At 40.8% G+C, this 26,729-nt stretch overlaps 1 protein-coding gene and 1 non-coding gene across 2 annotated transcripts in view; one reads left to right on the forward strand and one right to left on the reverse strand.

Annotated features, from left to right (window-relative positions):
- The window catches only part of FNDC3B (fibronectin type III domain containing 3B), a 247,626-nt gene that overhangs the window by 100,057 nt on the left and 120,840 nt on the right, over nt 1–26,729 (reverse strand). The gene's annotated exons all lie outside the window — the stretch shown is intronic.
- On the forward strand, nt 16,978–17,168 carry LOC138796157 (U2 spliceosomal RNA). The gene has a single exon (XR_011363759.1). It is a non-coding gene; the product is annotated as a U2 spliceosomal RNA (small nuclear RNA).

Here is a 26,729-nt window from a genome sequence, read left to right on the forward strand (position 1 = left end):
AAAAATGCAAACAGTACCACCTTCTTTACATGGCTTTATTACAGAATGCTAAACTATAGCAATATACATTATGTCCACTAGATGGCTCTCTAAACCACAGATTATATTGTGTTTCTACATGTGAAAGACAAGAATTATACATTAGATAAAATAGCAGAATACAGTATGTTTTTTGCAGACTGAAAATTATTTCATGGCAATAAACATTCTGATTTATTCATAACATATTATAGGTTTTACTTTCTTACCAACATGCATGTACTTGACAAATACTTGTCAAAAACTAAGTAAAAAAAAAAAAAAAAATGCCACCAAATCCACATCAAATCAGAATTGGGACGTGTAACAAAATGATCATACATGGAATTCCATGTGAAAACTACAACATGTCTACATGGCGACAGATTTGAACTCTATGGAACTCAGATTTCAATGCAGAATCCAATCAGAATTTGACAGATTACTCACTGTACAAACCCTAAATCCTTCACACCTTGGCCAAATGAAAGTAATGAATACTGAAAATGTATTATTGTAAAACATGGACGTACAAATTACAAATTAAAAGTATAGGAAACCAAAGTATTCACATACACACCCACCCACCCAAACCAGGCTTTGTACCATTGAGGCCTATGTCTGGTGCTTCTATTCAGATATGCACTGTATTTAGGAGCAGTGGTCGCCTTACCTGTGGCTTTCCAACTGTTGTAAAGCTAAAACTCCCATCATGCCCTTACAGCCTTCATCTGTCAATGCATGCTGGACATTGCGACTTTGCAACAGCTGGAGGACCACAGGTTAGAAAACACTGACACAAAGGCTGCACACAATGTCCTATAGAGTTCGGAATGTGTATTGATCTGGGCAGATTGACCCTCCATAAGTTCATGGCTGGATTGGTTGGTTGGTTATAAACTGAAATCATATAAAGAACAGCAAATGTCATGAGTGTAACACGACCATAATCTGTTATTTTTAATGCTATTTCCAATATTAAATCCTTTAAAATAAGTATGAGAGTAGATTGCCAGCATTGGGTCCCTGTAATGGTCTTTCAAGTGGTTTTGTGTTATACATCTTTGTTTCGTACTATGTTCCTTCGGTTGGTCAAATACAACTCAGTACCATAAGTCCTTCTGGTCTAGCTCTTATTTATCTTTTTTCCTAATAAACACAAGAATAGAGAATGGATTGGTTTCACCCGGCTAATATTTTCCATGCGCTAAACCTTTTCTCAATTACTTATTCACAAACATTTCCACATGCCAGCAACTCTTTCATAATCAGATTCTGGAGTTCCCTCTCCACTAAACAGAAGAACATCTCCAAAGGTTACAAGCTCCTATTACAGGGGGCTCATAAATGGGCTTCTTTTAGCATCCATCTTGCATATTGCACAATGCCAAAAATTAGATGTTACACTCTAAAAGAAAAACAAACACATGGGAATGCTGGGAAAATAGAGAGTTAAGTCGCCACGTCACAAAAGAAAAAAAAATACATATAAAAGCCAAGTATATTCCACGAACCCTACAGAGAAATCAACCATGTATGCTTTGGATAGATCCCAACCCCAAATTTATTTTGGTAAGGGACCATTATCAGTGATCATCTTGTGCCTCTGGATTCCACATCTTATAGAACTGCCAGAACCATAATTGGACCCTCACAAGCAGAACAATCAGAGAGGGGACAAGCAAGTCCTAGACATGATATAGAAATAGGACAAATATTATGTGTGTGTGTGTGTGTATTTGCATTGACGGTCTCTTTAAACTTACGTTACCATTCTGTAAATCTGGTCTACTTGGAATCTGGACCATTTTCACAGATAGAATGACAACAGCAAATATTGTATTCTTCTGTTCAATCTAGATCATTCTTTTTCAATTGTTCCTTATAATATTCGGTCTCAGATTTTCCAAGCTGTTTGCCCCGCAGAAGAACATTCATGAAAAAGTCAGTTCTGTCAGTGCTGTGCAGCTGTAGAATCACTCACAATCTAAACTAAAAGACTGGGCATGGGACTAGCTGGATTATATGAAGATGATGTAATCTGGTCTTTGATGTGATGCAAGATTTCTTTCTTGCATCGGTTTGTGCTGGCATCTAGTATCGGAAATGTATCATTTCATATTCTTTTCACTCCCTTTGCCACATGTACAGAGCTTAAGACAAGTTGCTGCCAGATGCAAAGGGATATGAGCACTTCCAGGAGTTGCAGACACAGGACCGGAGACAAAATTCACACAGAGTTTAATAAAGTTACCAGAACTCTTCCCTAGCTGTGCCCTGACCAGCTTTAAACACTTTCTCAGACGTCAGCAGGGCTGATCTTGTACACATGGAATGGCTGGAGAGCACAGATGCAGACCACCACTAATTATTCCTTCCCAATCCCAAACTGTAGAGGCCTACATGCAGCTGTGTGTTCTGTGGATACTTCTGCAATTGCCTAAATGTACTTATCCACATGGAAGTCGAATCTTTCTAAGGAGGCAGAGGATGAGTGTTTCACATATTTTCCATTAGGATCTCCTAGATGAAAAAGATGCTACACAATATCCTTCAATCTGCATCACATCATGGCCAACATTCAGCCATGCATTCAAATATCAGATTTTGATTCCAAACTTCATTAAAATCCATAGAAAGGTTGCAGTTACACACTATACACGTACATGAAAGAATGGAGAAACACAAACACCTACTAAAGCGTTTTGGACCAAAATTGTACTTATTCATGATGTTAAAAATGCTCATCAAATATGATAACATATGTACATTTAATGAAGATCCAACATTAGAAAAAACAGGGATGCTCCAAGGAAATGAGAAAGATGTACACCAACAAGATGGATGAATAATATCAATGAAATCCTGAACATGCAACTCATAGGTTAGTGAACTTTGGCAGGGGAAAGGACCATTGGTAGAAACACCCTGGTCACATATAGTAGAAATGAACTTAATAATAATATATAGCATTACTCTGTACATGAAATATAGCCAATTCTTTAAAATTCATTATTCTATAGCCATAACATAGTTATCCACTGCTTACTTTGGCTACATAACTATAGAAATCACGAATGATGATGTCAAAGTACATTTTTTCGCTCAGCAGTTTATCTTCATTCAGATAGTGGGTGCCAACTCCACACTTAGCTGCTGGACGCACCGGCTATTTGTTGTATCTACAGTAACTCTCCATTCCAGTGACATGAGCTCACCAGAAGATCCCAGCCACCCAGCTCTTACTACATAAGAGTAGTTTAACACTTGAGGAATCCCGGTGATGACATTAAAGGCTCGCTTCATGATTTTCACATTCCATCCTACTCATTTTTAATTTCATCCAGGACTCACTTTTACAAGGCCTGGTAGTAGCGTAATAAAACCAGCAAGGACAAAGTTTAATCCTAGTTTCTGCAATCCACATGGAGGAAAAACCTGCACACTTTGGGCGCATCCTGGAAACCACTATTCCTACTGGTACCTCAGAGATGCCAAGGGTGGGGACATGTCAGACATTCCAGAATTCACAAGTAATTTTGTCTAGGATTTGTTAACTGACGTGCATGACCTCACATGGAGCATTTGGGACCCAATGACATTGTCATGCCATTCCTGCAGTCTTCTGAGGAACATCTAGGCATGTTTCTGCAGAGTCTTGGCTGGAAACCCTTCTCTTGAGCCGAAGTTGGCCATGTACACAGGATGTTGGCTGAATGCTCAGCTGCTTACTGACTCCTCCTTTGTGTACAGTGATGATTGGATTAGCAGCGCACATGTATATTACTATAAGGGCTCGTTCCCACTGAGCAAAAGCAGCTGAATTTCTGCGCTGAATCAGCGCTGAAATTTCAGCCGTTAAAATAGGTGCAGAGCTAATTTCCATTGTGTTGAATGGAAATTCTGCTCTGCAGTTCACACAGTGGAATTTCCGCACTGAACTAATCCGCTTTCCGCCAGAAGAATGAACATGTTCATTCTTCCGCTAGCGGAAGCCTATACAAATCAATGGGGCTCTGATTTTCTGTTTCAGCGCGGATTCAGCGCGGAATACAAGCGTAATACAAGCGGAAATTACTCGCTGAATCAGCGCGGAAATGGGGAAAAGGGGGGGGGAGGAGGATTCTAGTATATGTTCTGGTATAGTCTAGTTTACTCACCAAATACTCGCTGAATTTCAGCGCTGAATGCATGCGGATTCAGCGCGGATTCCTCGAGTATTCCGCGCTGAATTTGTCAAGAGCTGATTACGAGCTGAACACTTTCCTAGCAGAATACGCAGGGATTCTGCTTGCATTCTGCTTATATTCTGCTCGGAATTCAGCGTCAGTTGATTTCAGGCGGAAATATTTCCTTGCGTAATCTGCTCCTTTTGCTCTGTGTGAACGTAGCCTAAGTAGGCAGGGGTTAGTTCACTGACAGACACCTCTAACAGCAGTTATCGCAGGGGCAAACAAAGGATTATGCTAGGCAGATAAGCAGCATAGTTAGAGTGCTAATATACATATAAGAGGAAATATCTGAAAACAGTGAGGTTTGTTTTATTGCTACCACAGTAGCAGAGAAAATCTTGTAAATGGTGGTACTGCCTAATGCCCTTGGAGCTACTATGACCTGGAATTTGTGATGATCAAAGATGCTACCATATAATGCAACTCTAGCAAGTAATTGTGATTTTCTGAAGTTGTTATGAAACACGATAAGAGTTAAAATAGAAGTCCAGCAAAAATAAAACATCTGGTGCAGACGCCAAATCATCGCTCTTGGATCCCAGACTCCTGCAATGCTCAGCCAGTCAGTGACTGGGGCTGGACACTGGTGCAGTCGCTGACTGGTTAAGCAGGCAATCCTGCAATGCTCAGCCAGTGACTGGGGCTGGACACTGGTGCAGTCACTGACTGGTTAAGCAGGCAATCCATCAGCTGGGTCAGGTACTTTCACCCACGTTGTACTGTACCAGGAAGCCAAGGGGAAAATGAGATCCGGTGGCAGTCAGAGAACCGGTGATGCAGCAATGTGGAGGTAAACAGGTAAACATACTTTATGTTCACCCACCCCCCTGCATGCACTAGATTTATTATTCTGTTACAGGTGTTTTCCTTTAAGAGCATAGAGTAGAAATGCATGTAGTGTGAATGGTATGGGTATGTGTGTGCTTCTGTTACCAAAGCAACAAAATATTATCTGGACAAAGGGCACACTGCTTTCTGAATCTCCAGAGACAGGGTGACCCATTTCTCAAGGACCTGCCATCTAATCTGCTCTATCAGCCAGACAGTTCATCTACCCAAGTGCTTCCTGCATTCTTTCCTTACTGATGCTCAGCTTCACTCACAAGTCTCTGCGGTGCATGGTCCACTGACACTTCCTGTACTCTTACAAGTAACAGAAGGAATCGCCATCAAAAAGACAGGAGAAAAAGAAGTAAATTACAAGTCTTCGGCACTTTCTGGCACCAGTTATTTTAAAAGATTTTTCTTTTGATGAACTTTCCCTTTAATTTTAAAATATAACAATAAAAATTCACTGAAGCCTCTCAATCTATCTACATTGCAGGAAATATTTGGAAAAAAAACTATATAGATATGAGGGGGAAAAAAGCAGTGTCATAAAAATGCCATGTGCAATGGTATGTAAGCAGTAATTTGCAATGAGTGATTTCATATACACAGCATACTGTATTCTTGTGCAGATAAGTGCAGACTTGCTGCTGATTTCTCAGTTTTAAATCCCCCAAATATTGAGTGCAAGTGACTATACTAAAAAACTGTATCAGGGACAACTGGCAACGACTGAGCCAGACCAAATACATGTGTATGCATGTGCATGTCCAAGCAGCAATGTCCATGAATAAGCCGCTGCACAGTCCCTTCAGGGAAAGAATTCCAGCAATATGTACAGACTGTACATTTAAACTTTTCAACTGAAGTCAAAAGGAGAAATTTTACATTCCCTGAGAATTGAGTTATGTTCTGATTTTACGTATCCTCCTGACAGAAGTAAATTATTGCATATGTAGTGTCCCAGTATAGGTGTACCACCAAGTCCAGTATTTCACCTGTCTAAAGGTAATTTTATCAGGTGTCACACCTTGGGATAATGGGTGTCTTTCTGAACTATCACTACTTGGTCTCTAACTCTCCCCTGTCTGTTGGCCAAGCTGAAGGAAGAAATAACTTCTGTGTGTTACTGTTTTTGTTTTACCAATAACTAGCTTAGGTGCCACACACTATTTTTGCCTATCACACTGACAGCTCACCCTTTATAGCACTTTGCCCACCAATAAGAGGTTAGTCCCAGTCACCCTTATATAGGAAGGTTAGTTTCTGGTTTTCTATGAGAGTTTGGGAGAGAACTGCTATGCAATGCTAAACGCAGAGATGTGGTAACTGTCACCTGGGTTCAACCTTGCCTATGCCAGGGATTCTTCTACAGCCAGGACGATCCGAAGCCAGGACTGATCCACAGTGGAGCAAATAGCAAAAGCTGAAGTACTCCACTGAACCTTGCCCAAACTACTCGGGTAATCTTCAGAGGCTAGCTTCGCCCAGTTGTTCAAGCCTGGGACCCGTACTTCCAAACCTGCTTGTGACTATTGTTGTTGCACTCACTGAAAAGTGTTAAAACTGTATTGCCCTGAAGATTTGCTCAGTAAAAGCTATATTCTGGTAAACTGCTGGACTCATTACTCTGTCGCACCTGTACTCACACATTGTGCTACCCTTACAAAGCCACTGTGACAAGTGCCCAAGCAGAACCACCACCTAACCCACTGCTGTTGTCACCTAGCAACCCCGATCACGGCACATATATGGATTATGTATTGGTCAAAATCTTTAATATCAGAATCCCTCAGTTTAGTGGACACAGATAAGACCAGGGCACTGATCTCTTAAATAAGAGCCCAGTAAAGAAAACAATGGGATGTGAATGTGCACAAAGCCTGGATAAAAGGAAAAAACTTCAAAATCCAAATGTCCTCAAAAGCACAATAGTCAGTGTGCACAGTCTCAATGGGTTCAATGAGAGAGTCAGTTTGGTGCAGATTAAAAATAATCTACAGCCAAAAGCAACAATGGGTTGGCAGCTCACCTTGTCCAGCCAATGATGTATTCAGTGGACCATGGAGAGCAAACAAGAAACCCTTCCTTGTGGAAGCCAGTATGGTATCCTCTGTCACCAGATATATATTTATACTTTGTCCCTAATGTAATACATAGAGCTCCTAAATTAACTTTTTTTAAATTGAAGTTTTTCTTAGATATATCACCAACAGAAACTTTAGAGGTTGTCAGACATTATGGTGCTAATGGAGTTGTCAGAGAGTTTTTCACAAACACACAAATGAGCCACAACCTATAATAACTAGAGATGAGCGAAGCATAGGCACGCTCGGGTTACTCCAAACCTGAATGCTCTGTATCTGATTACCGCTGGCCAAAGAAGTTGGATGCTGCCTATTTTCCAGGACTCCCTGGGCCCCATGCGCATAACCATATGAGATCAGCACAGAGCAATAATACAGCACCCAAATAATTCTATGAATCTATACTGTACTGCTGAATATTTTGCAGAAATTTTAACAGAAAATGTGACATTGGAAGAGAGATTATTATATCAAGAAATCTGTGTATGTGTGTTTATCTGTGTATAAAATTTAAGGGCACGTTTACACAGCAAATTAAAGGGGTTACTCAGTGCTAGAAAAACATGGCCACTTTCTTCCAATTGTCTCCTGTTCACGTGTGATTTGCAATGGAACTCTATTCACTTCAATGGAACTGAGCTGCAACACCCCAACCAAACTGGAAAAAAAAGTTGTGCTGTCTCTGGAAGAAAGTGGTCATGTTTTTCAAATGCTGTAAAACCCATTTAAGAACCATAAACAGCATCCAAACTTGTACAAGTGAATGGCATATGGAGAAAAAGGAGGATTATGAAAAGTGCCGCTCTTGTGGATGCAATCTTTATTAAGACAGTACAATGTATTGTATCCTCCTTTTTTTTCATATGCTAAACTGATTCTAAACTGGAGGAAATCCCCAAGCCGGATTGTGACCTTGGCTGCAGCTCCTCGTAATCCCACTCCTGCCAGGGTTTCTCTACTCAATACTTCTATCAGCGTTTTGCCTCATGCACAACCCGAACAGGTGAGCGAGCTTTTATCCCCCCTCTTCATCCTCTTTTTCTGCACATAGCGCTTTCCTTCTTTCTACAAGTGAATTCGGTGACACTTTTGAAGCCTAAATTGATTTGAGAAATCATTGTTAAATTTTTATAGTTAAGTGCTCTAAAAAGTCCCATCCTTCATTTCAGTGTTCTGACTCTTTGGTGTGGTGTGCAAGAAAGTAATTTCCCAGCTAAGTCAAAGAGAGATGTCTTTCATGCTAAAATTATGCATATTTGGAGGTTGATAAGATGCTAATTTAGCCTTCAAATCCGAGCTAATTTCTACTACACCTTCCATCATATTGATCTTCATGAGGCCTACAAGAGCTGTGTATTGTATGCACATCCATTGAGAGGCACAATACTTTTCATGCTATGTGCACCACCGACTAGTGTGTCTGCTCTGTGGATGCTTGTATACTCACAAGTAATAAAACACTTATAAAACTTAAATCTCTAGGTTTTATTATATTACTAATACCAAATCAACATTTCACTTCAATAACTCCAATTAGATAAACTATTGAACTGCGGATTTAGCAAGTGCCAACTTGTCATAATATAAACTCTACTCTGCCAAAAGAAACTGTGTTTGCAATAAATGATCAATAGAGTTTTGCAATAAACACATGTAGTTCTAGTTGGATCATTAAATTCATCAGACACTAGATGGCTGGAAGGCACTGCCTATATCTGAAGCAATAAAAAGTGCCATCATTTCTTAAATTGTAAATGGAGAAAGAATGTTTTCTCTCCTTTTCATGGTCTTGCTGGTGTTCTTCATAACTGTTTGGAATACACAGCTCTCAATTCCTAGGGCAGTGTTAAATACAGCAAGCAGACATCTGCATTTCACATTCTTTAGTACAGCATATGAATTCAGCCTTAGCCCAAACGTATCCATCTGGTCATTTAAGATATTTGTATCTGTTTAACGACAACATTGGCTCTGAGCTCTGGAAGAGGGATTTCCCATCCGTTCTCTCTCTACAAAGTTTGTCAGTTCAGTTTAATGATAACCATAGGTGAGTCAGATGTATTATCTTACACTATAATTTGCAAGATTTCTCTTGACTGCTCTCTGCATGAAAACACTGCTATGATGTCATTTCATTTCAATATTGGGGCCCTCATAGGTAGATCTGACTGTAAGATACGCCTGGGTTCTGTCTGGCTAGACTGACAAAATACTAAAACAATGTAAAAGTAAACAAGAAAACTATAAAAAAAAAAGATCTGGAAACTATTTATGAGTGAAAAAAATATGATGGACTGTTGAGGCCAAGGTACACAAAAGAATGACTGGCGGCCGGCTATAAAGAGGTGATTCCGACCAAATAAAATGCAACTACTTCACCCTGGAGAATTTCAGAAGCCTAGATGAAATGATGATGATGTTATCTGTACTAAATAAAATATTGTATTAAAATAGCCGAGAACTGCTCTTCTTTCCTACAGATTCTGCTTGCAGACTGCTTTCTGCTTTGAATACCAAGCATTCCATCTGCCCGCCAGCTGTGCTCCTTAATCCTCTCTAATAACTAAGCCTAGCGCTGCACCCTGAGAATCCAGAACTTTTAAAAACTTTGCTTCACACTCACTGCCAGAATTGATTTTTAGACATTTGTCTCATATAAAAAGTAGTGTAAACATTTTTTACTGACAGGTGCTAAATTTCCAGTCAAAAATCTAAAATGGCATGTAAAACGTTGTCTGCAGCTGCACTGTACAGTCATGGCCAAAAGTTTTGAGAATAATACAAATATAAATTTTTTACAAAGTCTACTACTTCAGTTTTTAAAATGGCAATTTGCATATACTCCAGAATGTTATAAAGAGTGATCAGCTTAACAGCAATTACTTGCAAAGTCAATATGTGCCTAGAAAATGAACTTTATCCCCCAAAACACATTTCAACATCATTGCAGCCTTGCCTTAAAAGGACCAGCTAACATCGTTTCAGTGATTGCTCCATTAACACAGGTGTGGGTGTTGATGAGAACAGGATCAATCTGTCATGAATAAGTAAGAATTACATCACTGGACACTTTAAAAGGAGGCTGTGCTTGGCATCATTGTTTCTCTTCTGTTAACCATGGTTATCTCTAAAGAAACATGTGCAGTCAACATTGCACTGTACAAAAATGGCCTAACAGGGAAGAGTATCACAGCTAGAAAGATTGCACCTCAGTCAACAAACTATCGCATCATCAAGAACTTCAAGGAGAGAGGTTCCATTGTTGCCAAAAAGGCTCCAGGGCGCCCAAGAAAGACCAGCAAGCGCCAGGACCGTCTCTTAAAAGTGTTTTAGCTGCGGGATCGGGCTACCAGCAGTACAGAGCTTGCTCGGGAATGGCAGCAGGCAGGTATGAGTGCATCTGCACGCACGGTGAGGCGGAGACTCTTTGAGCAAGGCCTGGTCTCAAGGAGGGCAGCAAAGAAGCCACTTCTCTCCAGAAAAAACATCAGGGACAGACTGATATTCTGCAAAAGGTACAGGGAGTGGACTACGGAGGACTGGGGTAAAGTCATTTCCTCTGATGAATCCCCTTTCCGATTGTTTGGGACATCTGGAAAACAGCTTATTCGGAGAAGACGAGGTGAGCGCTTCCACCAGTCTTGTCTCATGCCAACTGTAAAGCATCCTGAAACCATTCATGTGTGGGGTTGCTTCTCAGCCAAGGGAATCGGCTCTCTCACAGTCTTGCCTAAAAACACAGCTATGAAAAAAGAATGGTACCAGAATGTCCTCAACGAGCAACTTCTCCCAACCGTCCAAGAGCAGTTTGGCGATCAACAATGCCTTTTCCAGCATGATAGAGCACTTTGCCATAAAGCAAAGGTGATAACTAAATGGCTCAGGGAAAAAAACAGAGATTTTGGGTCCATGGCCTGAAAACTCCCCAGACCTTAATCCCATTGAGAACTTGAGGTCAATCATTAAGAGACTGGTGGACAAACAAAAAACAAACAAATTTTGACAAAATGCAAGCATTGATTGGACTGCTATCAGGATTTGGTCCAGAAGTTGATTGAGAGCATGCCAAGGAGAATTGCAGAAGTCCTGAAGAAGAAGGGTCAACACTGCAAATATTGACTTGCTGCATTAACTCATTCTAATAGTCAATATAGGCTTTTGTTACTCATAATATGATTGCAATTATATTTCTGTATGTGATAAAAACATCTGACAAACACACATAAAAACCAGAGGGTAGCAGATCATGTAAAAATATATAGTTTGTGTCATTCTTAAAACTTTTGGCCATGACTGTACTGGGACATCCACTCAGATGTGCTAGTGTTCAAAATCTTTATTATGGGGGGGTGTTGGATGCTAAAAATGTGTTTAATTTGGGTTCTCAAACTTAGTTTTCATAACAATATAAAGAGATGAAAGCGAAAATCCTTGCGTGCGAGCCCCTCTGGTAGAAGGAATTGACAAAGACTGAACTCAACTAGGGCATAGATGGGGAACCATTGGCCCTCCGGCCATTGCAAAACCACAATACCCTTCATACCTGGAGAGCCAAATAATTGTAGTTTTACAGCAGCTGGAGGGACGAAGGTTTTCCATCCCTGGACTAGGGATAATACATATTTTATGTACAGATCTGAAAAAAATGTTGGTGCTAAAGTATCTTAAAAAAGGTACTGTACAGCGAGACTGGCGCTCTTTTTTAGTGCATTTACGCAATATGACAAATTTGGCAGCTGGGCTGCAAAAATGATCCTTGTATCGTTCATACAACCCTGATAAGATATGTATATATCTATGCTGTCACTTTACAGGTCACATGCAGCAGTGTAAACTTACCATCTGCGCTGAATGTGAATCGGCATCCAACTCCAGTCTTCCCACCGCTGGCTGTATCTTTAGGTTTCACCTCCTATGGCTGTCAATCATTCTGGAGAAGGCGTGGCAGGAGCACTGGAGACCCAGATGTTGAATCACAAGAAGCGCAAAAAGTACACTGCTGCGTGTGATCTGGAAACTGACAGCGTGGATATATACATATCTGTGGTGTCCATTTCCTTTACATGGAAAGATGTGTGGCCAACAATTATACATTTTAACCCCTAGATGACCCATAATGTACAGTTACGTCATGGATGTCTGTCCCCAGACTACCCTTGATGTAACTGTGGCGTTTAAGTGTAAGTGACAGAAGCAGCTTCTGTCACTTACCGATCGGGTCCCGATCGTTTTAACGGATCGACGGAGGTCTCTTACCTTCCTCCGTGTGGTCCGATCGGCGATCTGCTTATTGGGTCTGCCACAGGCAGACTCAATGAGCAGAGCGCCTATTACACTGATCAATGCTATGCCTATGGCATAGCATTGTACAGTATATGCAATCTGATGACTTAAAGTGTGTAAAAAAAAAAAAAGAAAAAGAAGAAAATGTTTTTAAAAATACCCCAAAGCCCCTCCCCCAATAAAAGTTAAAATCGGCCAGTGCAAGAGGCCCTTTGGGGCTGCATACAACTTCTTCAGTCATCAGTAATCAAATTAAAAAATTTGCTATTCTCTACTAATTACTGCAATTGATGCATTAACACAATGAAATGATGGCGCACTGCAATTAAATAATGTAATCACATAGCATTTTCATTGTGTTACTGCATGTGTGAACACAGCCTCAGTGATCAAACATCATCATAAAGACCAAGGAACACACCAGACAACTCAGGGAGACCGTTATGGAGACGTGTTAAGGGTTAGGCCACTAACTAGAGGAGCGACCAAGAAGCCCAAGGTCACTCTAGAGGAGCTGCAAAGGTCCACAGGCATGCACCTCAACTCCATTAAAGTGAATGATGCTTAGCTACAATATCATATATGATACCAGTTTGTTATATTTAGTCATATGCAGCTTACAGTGGGCTTTTTCAAAATATTAGAAAACTAAGGTAGTTTTAGTAACCATGGTCTGTCAACAAACAGCTATGTAGGGCAGGTCCTAGCTGACCTTGTCCCTTTTTGTGACCTTGTTTTATGTGTCATATAGCTCCGTATCCTGTTCACTTTAGCCTTTTTAAGCCAAATAACAGATATTATTATTATTAGTAGTAGTAGTAGTATTATTATTATCATCATCATTATCAATAATAATACTAATACTAATAATAATAATAATAATAATAATAATAAATAATAAATGTGCTCGTGTAATGTAGGCCTTGTTCCAAGATAACTTACACTTTAGTATTTCTGCTCTGACAGGAATAATGTCGGTGAAGCAGTTAGTAGCCATGTCACACTGCTCTTTAAGGCTCCGTTCCCACTGAGCAAAGGAGGCGGAATTCCGCGACGGAATTGTCCGCCGCGGAATGCCGTTAGCCTCCCGCTCATAATGGGACTCTATGGGAGGCGCGCGCTCCTGCCCTGTCCGCGCTGAAGAATGAACATGTTCATTCTTCAGCGCGTACAGAGCAGCAGCGCGCGCCTCCCATAGACTCCCATTATGAGCGGGAGGCTAACGGCATTCCGCGGCGGACAATTCCGTCGCGGAATTCCGCTAGCTTTGCTCAGTGGGAACGGGGCCTAAGGCTGGGTTCACACACAGTATATTTCAGGCAGTATTTGGTCCTCATGTCAGGTCCTCATAGCAACCAAAACCAGGAGTGGATTAAAAACACAAAAAGGCTATGATCACATAATGTTGAAATTGAGTGGATGGCCATCATATAACGGTAAATAACTGCCATTATTTCAATACAACAGCCGTTGTTTTAAGATAACAGCAAATATTTGCCATTAAATGACGGCCATCCAGTCAATTACAACATTGTGTGATCAGAGCCTTTCTGTTCTTTCAATCCACTCCTGGTTTTGGTTGCTATGAGGACTTGACATGAGGACCAAATACTGCCTGAAATATACTGTGTGTGAACCCTGCCTAAAGCTGTAACCACTGTGTCCGCTAAGTGCTTGAATACTACAAGTTGTGCAGTAAGTAATGGCGTGCATACTGTATCCCAGCCAAATAAAATGAATCATAACTATATGTCCTTAAAGCTCTTGTCCAAAATTCACCATGTCTTGATTCGACACATCTGGCTGATGAATGCCTTTAACATTGCATCATTACTCAAGATAATATTCAGAGTGTTGACAAACCTCTACAAACCTCTATGGAACTGTCCTGATCCCCAATAACATACTGGCACAGAACCACATAGCCAGCATATGTTTCTAGCCTGGAATATATTTTATTTTATAGCATTTTAGAACTTGCCTATTAAAATAAAAAATTTGCAGGAAATTATATAGCAAAGGGAGGATGAGCAAAGCGAACCACGTTTGAAATGCAATTTTAACAGTTAGGAAATAGCCTCCAATATCCCTATTGTATTACTCAAGGTTAAAAGGTACAATGGAAAAGAAAAAAAAAAAGCTTTCATTCAAAAATTCAATTAAAAATTAATATGTGTTAAATTAAAAAATTAGTACAGTATATATTTAGTTGGGCTGTTCAGAGCAGACTGAAGGTGCGTTTACACAGACAGATTTATCTGACAGATCTTTGAAGCCAAAACCAGGAACAGACTATAAACAGGGATCAGGTCATAAAGGAAAGACTGGGATCTACTCTCTTTTCAAATCCATTCCTGGCTTTGGCTTCCAAAATCTGTCAGATAAATCTTTCTGTGTAAACGCACCCTTAAGATGGCCATTCACATTAGATTGACATAATCTGAATCCACCATGTTAGCAAGATTGTCTGACCATCTAATGCATATTTTGGCCTTCCTGACACCCATCTGCATGTACGCCTATGGGGGAACAGGAGATAGAGCAAACTATCTAGGCCTTTTAACACTGATCAGTCATAAGAACTTTTCTGCTAATGTTTATTTGAGACTGTTGGCCAGTGTAAACGCACCAGCTGTCGGCGACAAATGTGGAAACACTCACTTATCAGCTCATCATATCTTTTATGGATAAATCAAAATCATCACTTGACTGTCAGCAAAATCTTGCATAGTAAATAGTGAATGTGCTGCTGACAAACAATGAAGTCTAAAGGGGAAAAGGTGTTTAAATATACGATTGTTAACACAAACTCCCCTCCCCAAAAGATAACTGAAGCATAGAAGGAAGTAACAAAAGCCAAGCTACTTCCCATTTCATTGGACCATGCCTGTTATAGACAATAAAGTGCCATAAGATGTGTGAAGTCTTAAAAGCAATGGAAACATATGCAAAGCAGTCCTCCTACTTGGTGGTCTCCTCAGGTACAAACTTTACCCCTTCAGTTCCACAACTTGGGGATAGCTCTGTACTGGCAAAAGGCAAAGGCCCTAAAATAGCTGTCTACCAACAGGTACCGCTTCCTTCTGGGAGAGATTATGGCTTGGCGAATAATCCCAGTACCTCTATGCCTCTGTTCACACTGCAGGTTTTACGCTGCATGTGGCTTACATACAGACAAAAAAAAAACCTGACAGTGCAACAGCAACCCACAGGTGCAAGTGCTTACCATAAATACTCCCCCCAGTGTACACACAATAAAAATCTGCTCTGTAGATATTAAAAAATGAGGATCTTAGCAAACTATTTGATCAAACAGAGTGTACTATGTCACTACGTTAAGGTGTCCTCAGAGACATGGTCCCTACTCTAGCATTTTCACACTAGCAATGGCCTCTCCTGGGCTGAACAAGCCTACAACTGGGCAGATAGGAGCCAACTATTCTCTTTTTATAGCACCCTTGGGAAATGGGTGGAGTGTAAGCCCACAGGAGGTAGCCACGCCCCCCACATTCAACAGAAAAGGAAAAAATGGCAGCACCTCTATGCCTCTATTAACACTGCAGATTGCGCGCTGCATATGACCCGACTCCCAGAGCTGTGCAGGCTGTGGCTGCTGGAGAAGATGATGGCAGGGGGACACTGAGGGACACAGGGCACTGGAGGGACACTGAGCATCCCTCTGCCATCATCCTCTCCAGCAGCCACAGCCCACACAGCTCTGGGAGTCGGGTTGTGACATCACCATGTTATCCAGGAAATGAAGCCTTGATGCAGTAGTAAGTGGAGGGAAAAAGCACTGTGGGGAGATTTATTAAACTGGTGTTAAGTAGAATTTGCCCAGTTTCCCCTAGCAACCAATCAGATTCCACCTTTAATTTTCCAAAGAGCCTGTGAGGAATGAAATGTGGAATCTGATTGGTTGCTGGGGGCAACTGAGCAAAATTCATGTGTGATAAATCTCCCCCTATATGTGCATTTCCCGTAATAAGTGTCTATTGGTGTTTTGTATAACTTTGGGGGGGGCAATAAAATACTTTAATAAATTTTCGTCGACTTATCCTTTAACCAAACTTTTGACATAACGTTAAAGCAGGTCAAAAGTTATGATTAGCTGGGGTCTGGGTTCGGAAACCCCAACTGGAAGAAGGGTTCAGTTTAAGGTAATGTGTCAGATCCTATTGCTCTTTTTTTTCAATCTGTTTCTATTTTCCGATTGTAATTTTTATACCTCTTTTTGTACATTCATATGGGGTCTGTCATCTTGCCTGAGCTGTTTTTTTTTATTCAAAGCTTTTCTTTTGAAAAACAATAAAGGAGGGTTTACAGAAGGAAAAAATGGGAGGATGGATAGCACAATTGTTCCAACAGGGTACAAAACTGATGCAAAGTAACAGATGCATGACACTTGCGAAGGAACATCACAAATCAGCAAACACATCATTATAGAAGGAAGTGTGCATCGGAAAAGAGAAAGAAGACACACAATGCTGTGAACAAAAAGAGGGAGAGCGAAGAGAAGAGAAGGGAGCATCACTTCTCGGCCTTTTGGCTATGATCAAGTGTAGTATCTGTTCTTATCAGTTTATTATCTGATACGTCCCCTATCTGGGGACCATATATTAAATGGATTTTTTGAACAGGGAGATGGAAAAAGAGCTTGCTCTGTCCTCTCCAGGCATTGACCTGGTATTGCAGTGCCTCCAGGTTCAGTGCAAAAAAAAAAAAAAAAAAAAGAAGAGAAGGGAGCAGAATAAAAAAAAAGAGGAACGTCGGCACGGTTCCAAGAAAGAAAAGGTGCAACTGAGCTGTTTTTACTAGCATTTAGTAATAAGCTTTACAGCAGGCCTCATGGACATAGACGACAATGACAGACTCTGTCCCCTTGAGATGAATGTAAAACATTACTGAGCTTGCACTGTGACCTTTGAAGAGGTAATTGCGCGGGAAACCGCTATTGTCTTCTCATCTACTAGTGTCACATGTCAGGCAATGCTGTACAGATCAATTTACAGCAGTCGCCTCTTATCACTACAGACACAACAGGAAGTCTCAGCTTAGGCCCAGTAGTGAGACTGAAAACTGCATAACTCAGGTTAATAATACAATATAGACAGGAAAAGCTTTTTTTGCAAAAATCGGATGATAAAAACGGATTGCGAAAACGCAGTGTGAACCTAGCCTTTGCTACGTTTCAGGGCTTCGTAGTCATGTCTAGTGTGTGACTGACAGCTCTCTCTATATGTACATTTATACACAAATACCTGCCAGCAACAAAATTTCCATGAATAAATGACAAGTTATCTTGGAACTTTTCCCACAAAACTATATATCCATCCGCTCAACTCCTCCTGGTCTATAAGTTCTGAAGTCTGTAGATTGGACTGAATTTTCAATATGGCGGGTTCTATTAAAAACAATGCATTTGCCCTTGGCTTTAAGGACGGAGGTGATTTTCCAATCAGTTTTTATATCTAATGTTATTCGTGAGTGTTTTTTTTTTTTTTTTTTTTTTTTTTTTTAAATCTCTATACACAGACTAAGGGTCTATTTAAACGGAAAGATTATCAGACAGGCTATCTGCCATAGATTTGAAGCCAAAGCCAGAAAAAGAATATAAACAGAGGTCAGGTCATAAAGGAAAACTTGAGATTTTTTTTCTCTTTTCAAATCCATTCCTGACTTTGGCTTCAAATCTTTGGCAGATAATCTGTCAGATAATCTTTCTGTGTAAATGGACCCTTAACAGTCCCCCTTTTAATACAAAGGGATAGACGAAGCTTCTTACAACCCTACAGAACTATGTGATCGATATTAATTATTTTCCGAATAAACCAATAATATTTTTGTTATAGTGCCAGGGAATACTTCAGGAAAGCTGTATGCAGAATCCATTACTACATGTCTTTCTCTAGAGGAACACCCAATCTGCATTTTCGGGTTATCTGGAGTTAGCAATATTTTGACATGTTGCTGCCCTATTAGAAAACAAACATTGTATGCTTACCTGTCCGCGTTTCCCCGGTGTCTTGCTGCATTGTCTCTAGTGTCCCTCGCTGACTGCAGCCACCACCACTTCTTAGACAAACTTATCTTGGGAGTGACAGCCCTTTGAGCTAATCAGCTGCCTGCAGTGTTGTCCTGTCTCAGTCAGTGATTGGCTGTTGCTCCGGAGATAAGTTTGTCTCAGAAGTGGTGGCAGCTGCAGTCATCAGCGGACTCTGTAGATGCCACAGCCGGACACCGGGGGAGTGTAGAGAGGTAAGCATAAAATGTTTATGTTTTCATAGCATAGAAAATGCTTTAACACACACACACACAAGCAGGCAATTCCCTTGCAAAAGGTTTCCTTGGTGGGGCTCATGGGCCCCACTACTGCTGCATTTCTACTTTACCTCTTTACTAAAATGTTGCAATCGTTAAAGAGGATGTACCACCAGGTACATCCTCTTTAACTCTAAGAGTTTGGAAAGTTGAGGCACTCACCACCACGTCTTCATAAAATAAATAGCTTTATTCACATAAATGCAGGTACATAGATACAGACGAGTGAATGTGCGACAGCCTGTTTCGTGTGTCTAATCACCACGCTTTCTCTCAGCCCTACATCCTCTTTAAGGTGAACCCAGGAATCGAACAGCGGCGTCACGGGGAAGCCGTTGCTGCGGTCTGTTTTTCGTTCGGTTCCCGTGCACGGCGCTGTTCTATGCATTGGGACCGCCCGGAGCTCAAGCACTGAAGGTAGGCCCCCAGTGGGAAGGAATTCCCTGCCCTGTATGACGGGGCTCAGTTAGAATGAATGGAGCCGCGTCATACAGGGGAGGGAATTCCCTCCCATTGGGGGCAGTCCGGCCTACCTCCAGTGCTTGAGCACTGTCAGGTTCCGGTGCATAGAACGGTGCATTGCACGGGAAACGGGCCGTGGTCCAAAAAACGGACCGTCGCACCGGCTTCCCCATGACGGCACCGTTCGATCACCTGGTGGTACATCCTCTTTAAGAAGAACTCAGAGCCTGGTAACATTAACATATGGTACCAAATCAGGATACATCACATAGGATAAATCTTATTTTTTTTCCCCTGCAGTCAGGTTTGTAGTGTCTAAAGATCCCAAAACACCTTATACTTTTGTCAGCAATACCCGCTGGTCGTGGCGGGTTCAGCAAACAGTGTTTGAGGCTCTCCTGACTGATGATCAAGTTCATTCTTTTGACGGAGGAAGGAATCCACTCGTGCATAGAATGGGGTCTTTGACACGGGCGGAGATGTTCGTGCCCGCCGCAGTCCGCGAGCGGCGGATTACGCGACAGAGTTTTTGAGCAGTGTGCACATACCCTTAAGGGTGATATTGTTCACCAGTTAAGTATGCACCACCCTAGGCAAGTCAAGTGGCAGTTCGGTGATGTTAACTAACCCAATTAGTGTCTGCATTTAAACATTTTCAGCCCTATAAGACCATTCCAAGGACAGAAAAAAATTCTAGTATTTTATAATTCATGATCCTGCGCTAATCTGGTCAATGTACAGAACATGCGTAATAACAGCAGTGTGTTCACATCAGTTTTACCTATAACAAAATTCTTGAGACTCTCTAGTATATCAAAGGTCCCACCACAAAAAATACCAGGAAAGAACATATTTACTGCCGGGCTTCTTAAGATTTTTCTACTCAGGCCTTACAAGGAAATCCATGGTGAAGCTTGGGCCTCATCAGTGAGTAAGTAGAACCATGCAGCATCCAATGTCACCATGCGGCACCCATATTGCTCTGATTATTGTCAAGTAATTATCACCATGCAGTGTACATAATAGTACTAGTAGCACCAATTACCATAGTGCAACATTAAACACCTACCCAAAATCACAGAGCACTAGAGAGCAGCACAAAATACATCTATTAAAATGGCAAATATACACCACCAGTGGTGCAAAATATACCAAAGGGTAGCACAAAATACCTCCCAGAAGTACCAAACAATAGAAGGTAGCACAGTCGGCAAGAACACTGGCCCCATTCTCATATCTTAAGGCTATGTTCACACTATGTAAAACTACAGCCTTAGTTCTCACCGCAGAACTACGGCCGTAGTTTTGAAGGGGTGGAACATAGCCTTATTTTCAATGGGATCCCGGCCGGAGCGTACACACATTGTATGCGCTTCGGTCAGGATCCCATGCGGCGCCAGAAAAAACTGACATGTCAGTTTTCTGTGGCCCGAATTCAGTGAATTCCAGCCGCAGAAAGACCTTTAGTTCACACAGTGAAGCAAGCGGCTCCGGCCCGCATCAGAGCTCCGCGGCCAGAAAGATCTCTGGGGTCACAAAACAGCCGGATGTTCACAGCATGTGAACATAGCCTAAAGGTGTATTTAAATGAGTAAGTTATATATCTTGAGGCGTATTTAAATACAATTTTTTGATAACAGAATATCCCTTTAACATTCAGTAAAAAGAGACTTAAAGGGGACCTTTCACCCCGCGGTGGAGCCCCATATACTTATTCCCCTCTCGAAGTCCCGGACCCCGTCCCGACACCGAGAAATCCCCATCGGTAATTCTCTATGGGTGTCGGACTAATCTCTGGTGAGGGCGCACGCGGCTTCCGGCGGTGATTTATCGACAGCTGGATGGGGTCCGGGAACGGGACTTTGAGGAAGGGGTATAAGGGGTTCCACCGGGGGGTCGGGCAGGCTTCACCCTGGCAGCCGGGGTGACTGGTCCCCTCAGAGGCCCTATTACACGGACAAATACTGAGGAGGAAGCGAGCGGCAAACTGTCAGGTCAGCTCTCTTCATTCCCCACTGGCTGTCGGGGCTATAACACACACTAAAAGCGAACGGGTAGAAGCAGGAGGGCAAGGGAGGCTGTGGGAACGCTGCCCAGACGATCTTTAGATGGTCTGAGTGTCCCATAGAAAAGAGTGGTGGTCTGCTGCCGCTACTCTCAATACACAGAGTGACGACCAGCAGGCCATAGCTATCATTGTTGTCTTTACAATCAGGAGACATCATGAATGTCTGCTGACTGTTGGCTTTTAACACTACCTATTGCACCAAGCGATTATCATCCGCAACGGCTGATACCCAGCTAAATATGGACAATAATTGATGTAATAGGGCCTTTACCGTGACATTAATTTGCAGACATTATTTAGATGAAGTAGTGATCACGAAGGTGAACATTTTTTTCTTTTAAGTAGTTCCACTGAAGGACAAGAAACAGTAGACTGCATTCATCTTCCACAGTAAAGGTAGATAACACAGACTTTGGGTTTAGCATCCCTTTAAATAACGTACTATAAGCGGTACTCAGAATAATAAGAAACTGTTAATTCTTTATTTTAGTGTAATATAAACCTTGGTCATTGAAATAATTTATTGCTGCTAGTTGACAATACAGAATCTCTCTTGCATAAGGAGAAAGAAAGCCTTTGTCCCATGTGATGAAATTCCAGACCATATGAACAAAATACCCATCATAAATGAACAAAGGCATCTACTGTAACAAGTGCACAGGTGTGTGATCTTCACTAGCTCTCAATGACTCAGTGGTACAGCTAACAAATCACTGTGCCCTCTGGAAATGAATTACAGAGTAGCAAAGTTCTGACAGTTTTTTTGAGGTTACCCATCAAAGAAGACTGACATGCCAGTTATAAGGCAGCAATTCAAGGATTTCTCCATTTTATTATAAAAGTCGGCTAAATCTGCAATATACTCCAGGTTAAACTCTGCTTCTGATGTCTAGGAAGCAGGCTGCAAGGAATGGTTCTTTACATAACACATGTCCATCTCTATCCACATGTTGTAACGTGCAGGATATCAAAACAGTAGAGCCCAGTTTCTTAGAAATCAGTTTGCACAGAGAACAGTAATCTAAGAAATCCCCAATAGTAATAAATTCCTTACAACCCACTGTTGTGCAGTTACATGCAGACCCCGCTACACCCAAGGGCATTTTCTGATCCCGCTTTCCTCCAGCTTTCAATGGACTCCCCTATATCAGTGACCACCCTGTCTATTCATTAGCAGTTACACTGGGCTACCCATGATAAGGATAAAGAATACCGCATGATGTTTGCAGACAAAAGTCCAAGAAAGAGAGTATAAGAAAACTAAGGGCCTATTACACAAAGTGATAATCGGGTAAACAAGTCAATATGACCCTGTGCAATAGGGCAAGGGATCACACAAGAAACAAGCAAACATTTATTGCTTTTTGACTCACATCATCCTGCGTAATAGAGGATTTGTGGCCAACGAATCATGTCTCCAAAGGGTCACAAGAAAAATTCAGCAATCGTTCTTGTAGCCCTACTTGCACGACAGTCAAACCTTGTAATAGGTCTGCTAAATGAGTGTCATGCTATGTGACCATCACTTAGCATACTTAGAGAGTGCTTCAGCCTAAGTAGCATAGATCTGGGGGTTTATGTCATAGATGACAGGAAAAATGTCTATTTATAATTTCTACCTAAATTGTCAGGTATATCAGAGGATTTCGGCCTGTGGCAGCCTCACGCAGCTTGTGCATTACCCAGTTTGATGTGTGGACCATTGTACAAATCAGTCACTTTTACCTCACCCCTATTTTTCATAACTCATTTTTACCTCACCCCTATTTTTCATAACTTTCAAAATTTAACTGTTCCACAATTTCTGTTGCACATTTCATAGTCTCTTACTGCAAACTTTGTTGCAGTCCAATTGGTATAATCCACACCCTGGTTTCATATTCACACAAATTAAAAAAAAAAAATAAAGACAGTGGGAACAAAGCTTTAAAGGGGACCTACTCTTTGTCATTAGATGTATGTCCCAGAGGTAAGGTCTTCACTTGGCATATTCTGTGTATATGTCATAAATGTCTGGGATGGTAATAATCCCTTATCTTGACATCTGTTTCAGAAAATTCCCCATGAAACATACATTTTAGAGAACCCTTTCTTAGAGCTCTGTGTCAACATGCACATTTTTTTTTACTTCTCTCTGTTATTCCTGCTGCAAAAGTATGCAAATTGTCAGCTGTACAGCAACACCCTCCCTTACACTGTGCATTCATTGCTGGCGACTGTGTCAGACTATGTAAGTTAATAAAAACGGATGAGAAATGGTAATGCTCGGTTGTCAATTTATGTATAGAATCCCAGGAGGAAAAACAAAAAATGTTATAGTGCAGACTCTTAGAAAAGATGTTCCAGCTTTGTCATTTTACAGGTACAAAACCTTTAAAATTACATGGCAAGATAGAGGTTTGCTTTCCAGAGAGATGATCCCCACCTATCAGGTACTGTATTTATGATACATTTTATGGATATGGGAACAGGAATACCCCTTTAATAAGACATGTTTTTAGCTAATGTCAGATGGGAACCCTGACACTGAGGTGAACAATGACTATATTGCTTTAAGTGACACTGTCACCCCCTTTTTGCATTCTGACGTCTCTACACAGGTGTAAAGGGTACATTCTTACTTTATTTGATATCATACTTTATGGTACTTGTTCAAGTAAAAAGTGATCTTTTATCAACTGCAGATTGTGTTAAGTTGGCAGAGCTTCACGGCAACTGCACCAGTTAGCCCTGCCCACCGCGCCACTGTAGGGCTTATGTGCCAATGAGGTCACAGAGGGGTGGGCCTACAGTGGCGATGTGGGCAGCGTTAAGTGGCGAATTTGCCGCGAAGCTCGGCCCACTTGGCACAATCTGCAGATGATAAAAGATCACTTTTTACTTGAACAAACACCATGAAGTATGATGTAAGGTGTGAAAACTGCTAAATTTACCCTTTGCATCTATGAAGAGAAGTCAGAATGCAAAAAGGGAGTGACAGTGTCACTTTAAAGGGGTAAGAGATCAGGTTAAGTGAATGTTTGCTTTTTTTATATACTAATTGTTTATTTTGACAACATAGCACATTCATTCCAAAATAAAAAATATAAATAAATAAAAAAGAAATAAAATATCACTTGCCAGAACAGCCCTTTCTACACTGGAAAAAAAAAAAAAAAAAGGTTTTTAAATCGATTGGTGTCAGAAAGTTATACAGATTTGTAAATTACTTCTATTTTATAAAGTCTTTCAGTACTTATCAGTTGGTGTATGTCCTGAAATGGTGCATTCCTTCTTTCAGTCTGACACAGTGCTCTCTGCTGTCACCTCTGTCCATGTCAGGAACTGTCCAGAACAGTAGGAAATCCCCATAGAAAACTTTTACCCTGGACATTTCCTGACACAGCCAGAGAGGGGGAGGTGGCAGCAGAGAGCACTGTGTCAAAGGGTAAAGAATACAGCACTTCCTGCAGGACATACAGCAGCTTGTACTGAAGAAATTGACTAATCTGTAACTTTATGGTTACAGATTGATTTGAAAACAATATTTTTCTTTCCTCCAGAGTCCCCTTTCAATAGAATTATAACATACCACAGTCATATGAGTTTCTGAAGATGGAGCACTCTTTGTAAATATAGTATCTGAGTGTCCGCTCACAAACAGCCTTTATAAGCCTGAAAGACTTGCTATCAGCTAATTTTCCGAGAGCTCTTTTTTTCTTTCCTGTGTACACGACAAGCGGCCTATATTTGTAGTATAATTATTTAACTGTTGCACAGGAAAAAGTACAGACTTCCATGCACATTTTTTTCCAGGGCATAAATACCAGGTCAAAGAGTCCATTCCCTTCCTGTACAGTCACATACACCCCAGCAAAGACAAAATTATAATCTTCCTAAATAATTTTTATTCTGGCAGAGTTCCAGGTGTTAGCAAGTCCAAAGAATACACTTAGCGCTGCCTGTCACAGGAACAGTTTCTGCTCTTAAATAAGACAAGTCAAAATGGAAGGTGAAATGCCAAAACCACTATTAATGATTCACTACTACTTGGCTAGCGTGCATTCGATTAGCTGAGGGACATTCTGATCATCACACCTTGATGGACTCCACCATACTTTCCAATGAATAATCTCTCCTAGAGATTGTCACAGCCACACCAATTTCTGGCATCACTGGAAGTGAGGTCATCTCCTTTCATCATTGATTTTTCCATCTCATGATTCTACAATAAAAATCAGCTTATATTTCTCATGAAAACCTTTACTGCTCTCTTTCTGCTCCACAATTATTTCTCATTCACGTATGTCTTACTTCTTTTCCATTTCTATCTCCCAGGGAGGTGAATGGCTGATAAACCATAGAATGTAGTGTAGTGTAAGGGGGAGCTTACTTTTCTGCATGAGTGATTTGAAATTTGAAAGGGCTTTCTTCCATACAGAAATGCAGTAGTAATACTGTGATATATCCCATGGGGAAATTATTTAACTTTTGAATGCATAAAATAGGCATTCAAAAATATTGATATTTTGTGCAGAAAAGTTCAATTTTTCTGCACTTTTATGACACATTTGTCACTTTCTTCTAAAAAATAAAAATTGATTCCATAAAAATTGATATTGCAAGCATCAGAATGCTAAAAGAGAATCATAAACCACTCAGTAGAGAAAGGACAAATACTTTTCATTGTACTATTATAAGGAAATCATATATTTATTTTATTTCCTTTTGTTTATACAATGTTTACAAAAGTTTACATACCCCGACAGAATTTTTGTTTTCTTGTCCCTTTTTTTTTAAGTTTAAATAACAGAAAAAAAACTCTTTCCCACTCATGGTTAGTGATTGGGTGAAGCCATTTATTGACACACTACTGTGCTTTCTCTTTTTAAATCATAATGACAACCAAAAACATTCAAATTACCCTTATCAAAAGTTTAAACACCCCAGCCCTTAATACTGTGTATTGCACAGTACAAAGTGAGGCTGGGTTCACACTACGTATATTTCAGTCAGTATTGTGGTCCTCATATTGCAACCAAAACCAGGAGTGGATTAAAAACACAGAAAGGATCTGTTCACACAATGTTGAAATTGAGTGGATGGTCGCCATTTAATGGCAAATATTTGCTGTTATTTTAAAAAAACGGCTGTTATATTGAAATAATGGCAGTTATTTACTGTTATATGGCGGCCATCCACTCAATTTCAACATTGTGTGAACAGATCCTTTCTGTGTTTTTAATCCACTCCTGGTTTTGATTGCAATATGAGGACCACAATACTGACTGAAATATACGTAGTGTGAACCCAGCCTGAAGGTTCTGGAGTGGCCATCTGAGTCTACTGACCTCAATATCATTCAGCCACTCTGGGAAGATCTTAAAAGGTGCAGTTCATGTAAGACAGCGCAGGAGTTCACAGGAACTGGCGGCTTTTTGCCAAGAAGAA

This window comes from Dendropsophus ebraccatus, chromosome 6 (genome assembly GCF_027789765.1).
Source record: "Dendropsophus ebraccatus isolate aDenEbr1 chromosome 6, aDenEbr1.pat, whole genome shotgun sequence".
NCBI lineage: Eukaryota > Metazoa > Chordata > Amphibia > Anura > Hylidae > Dendropsophus > Dendropsophus ebraccatus.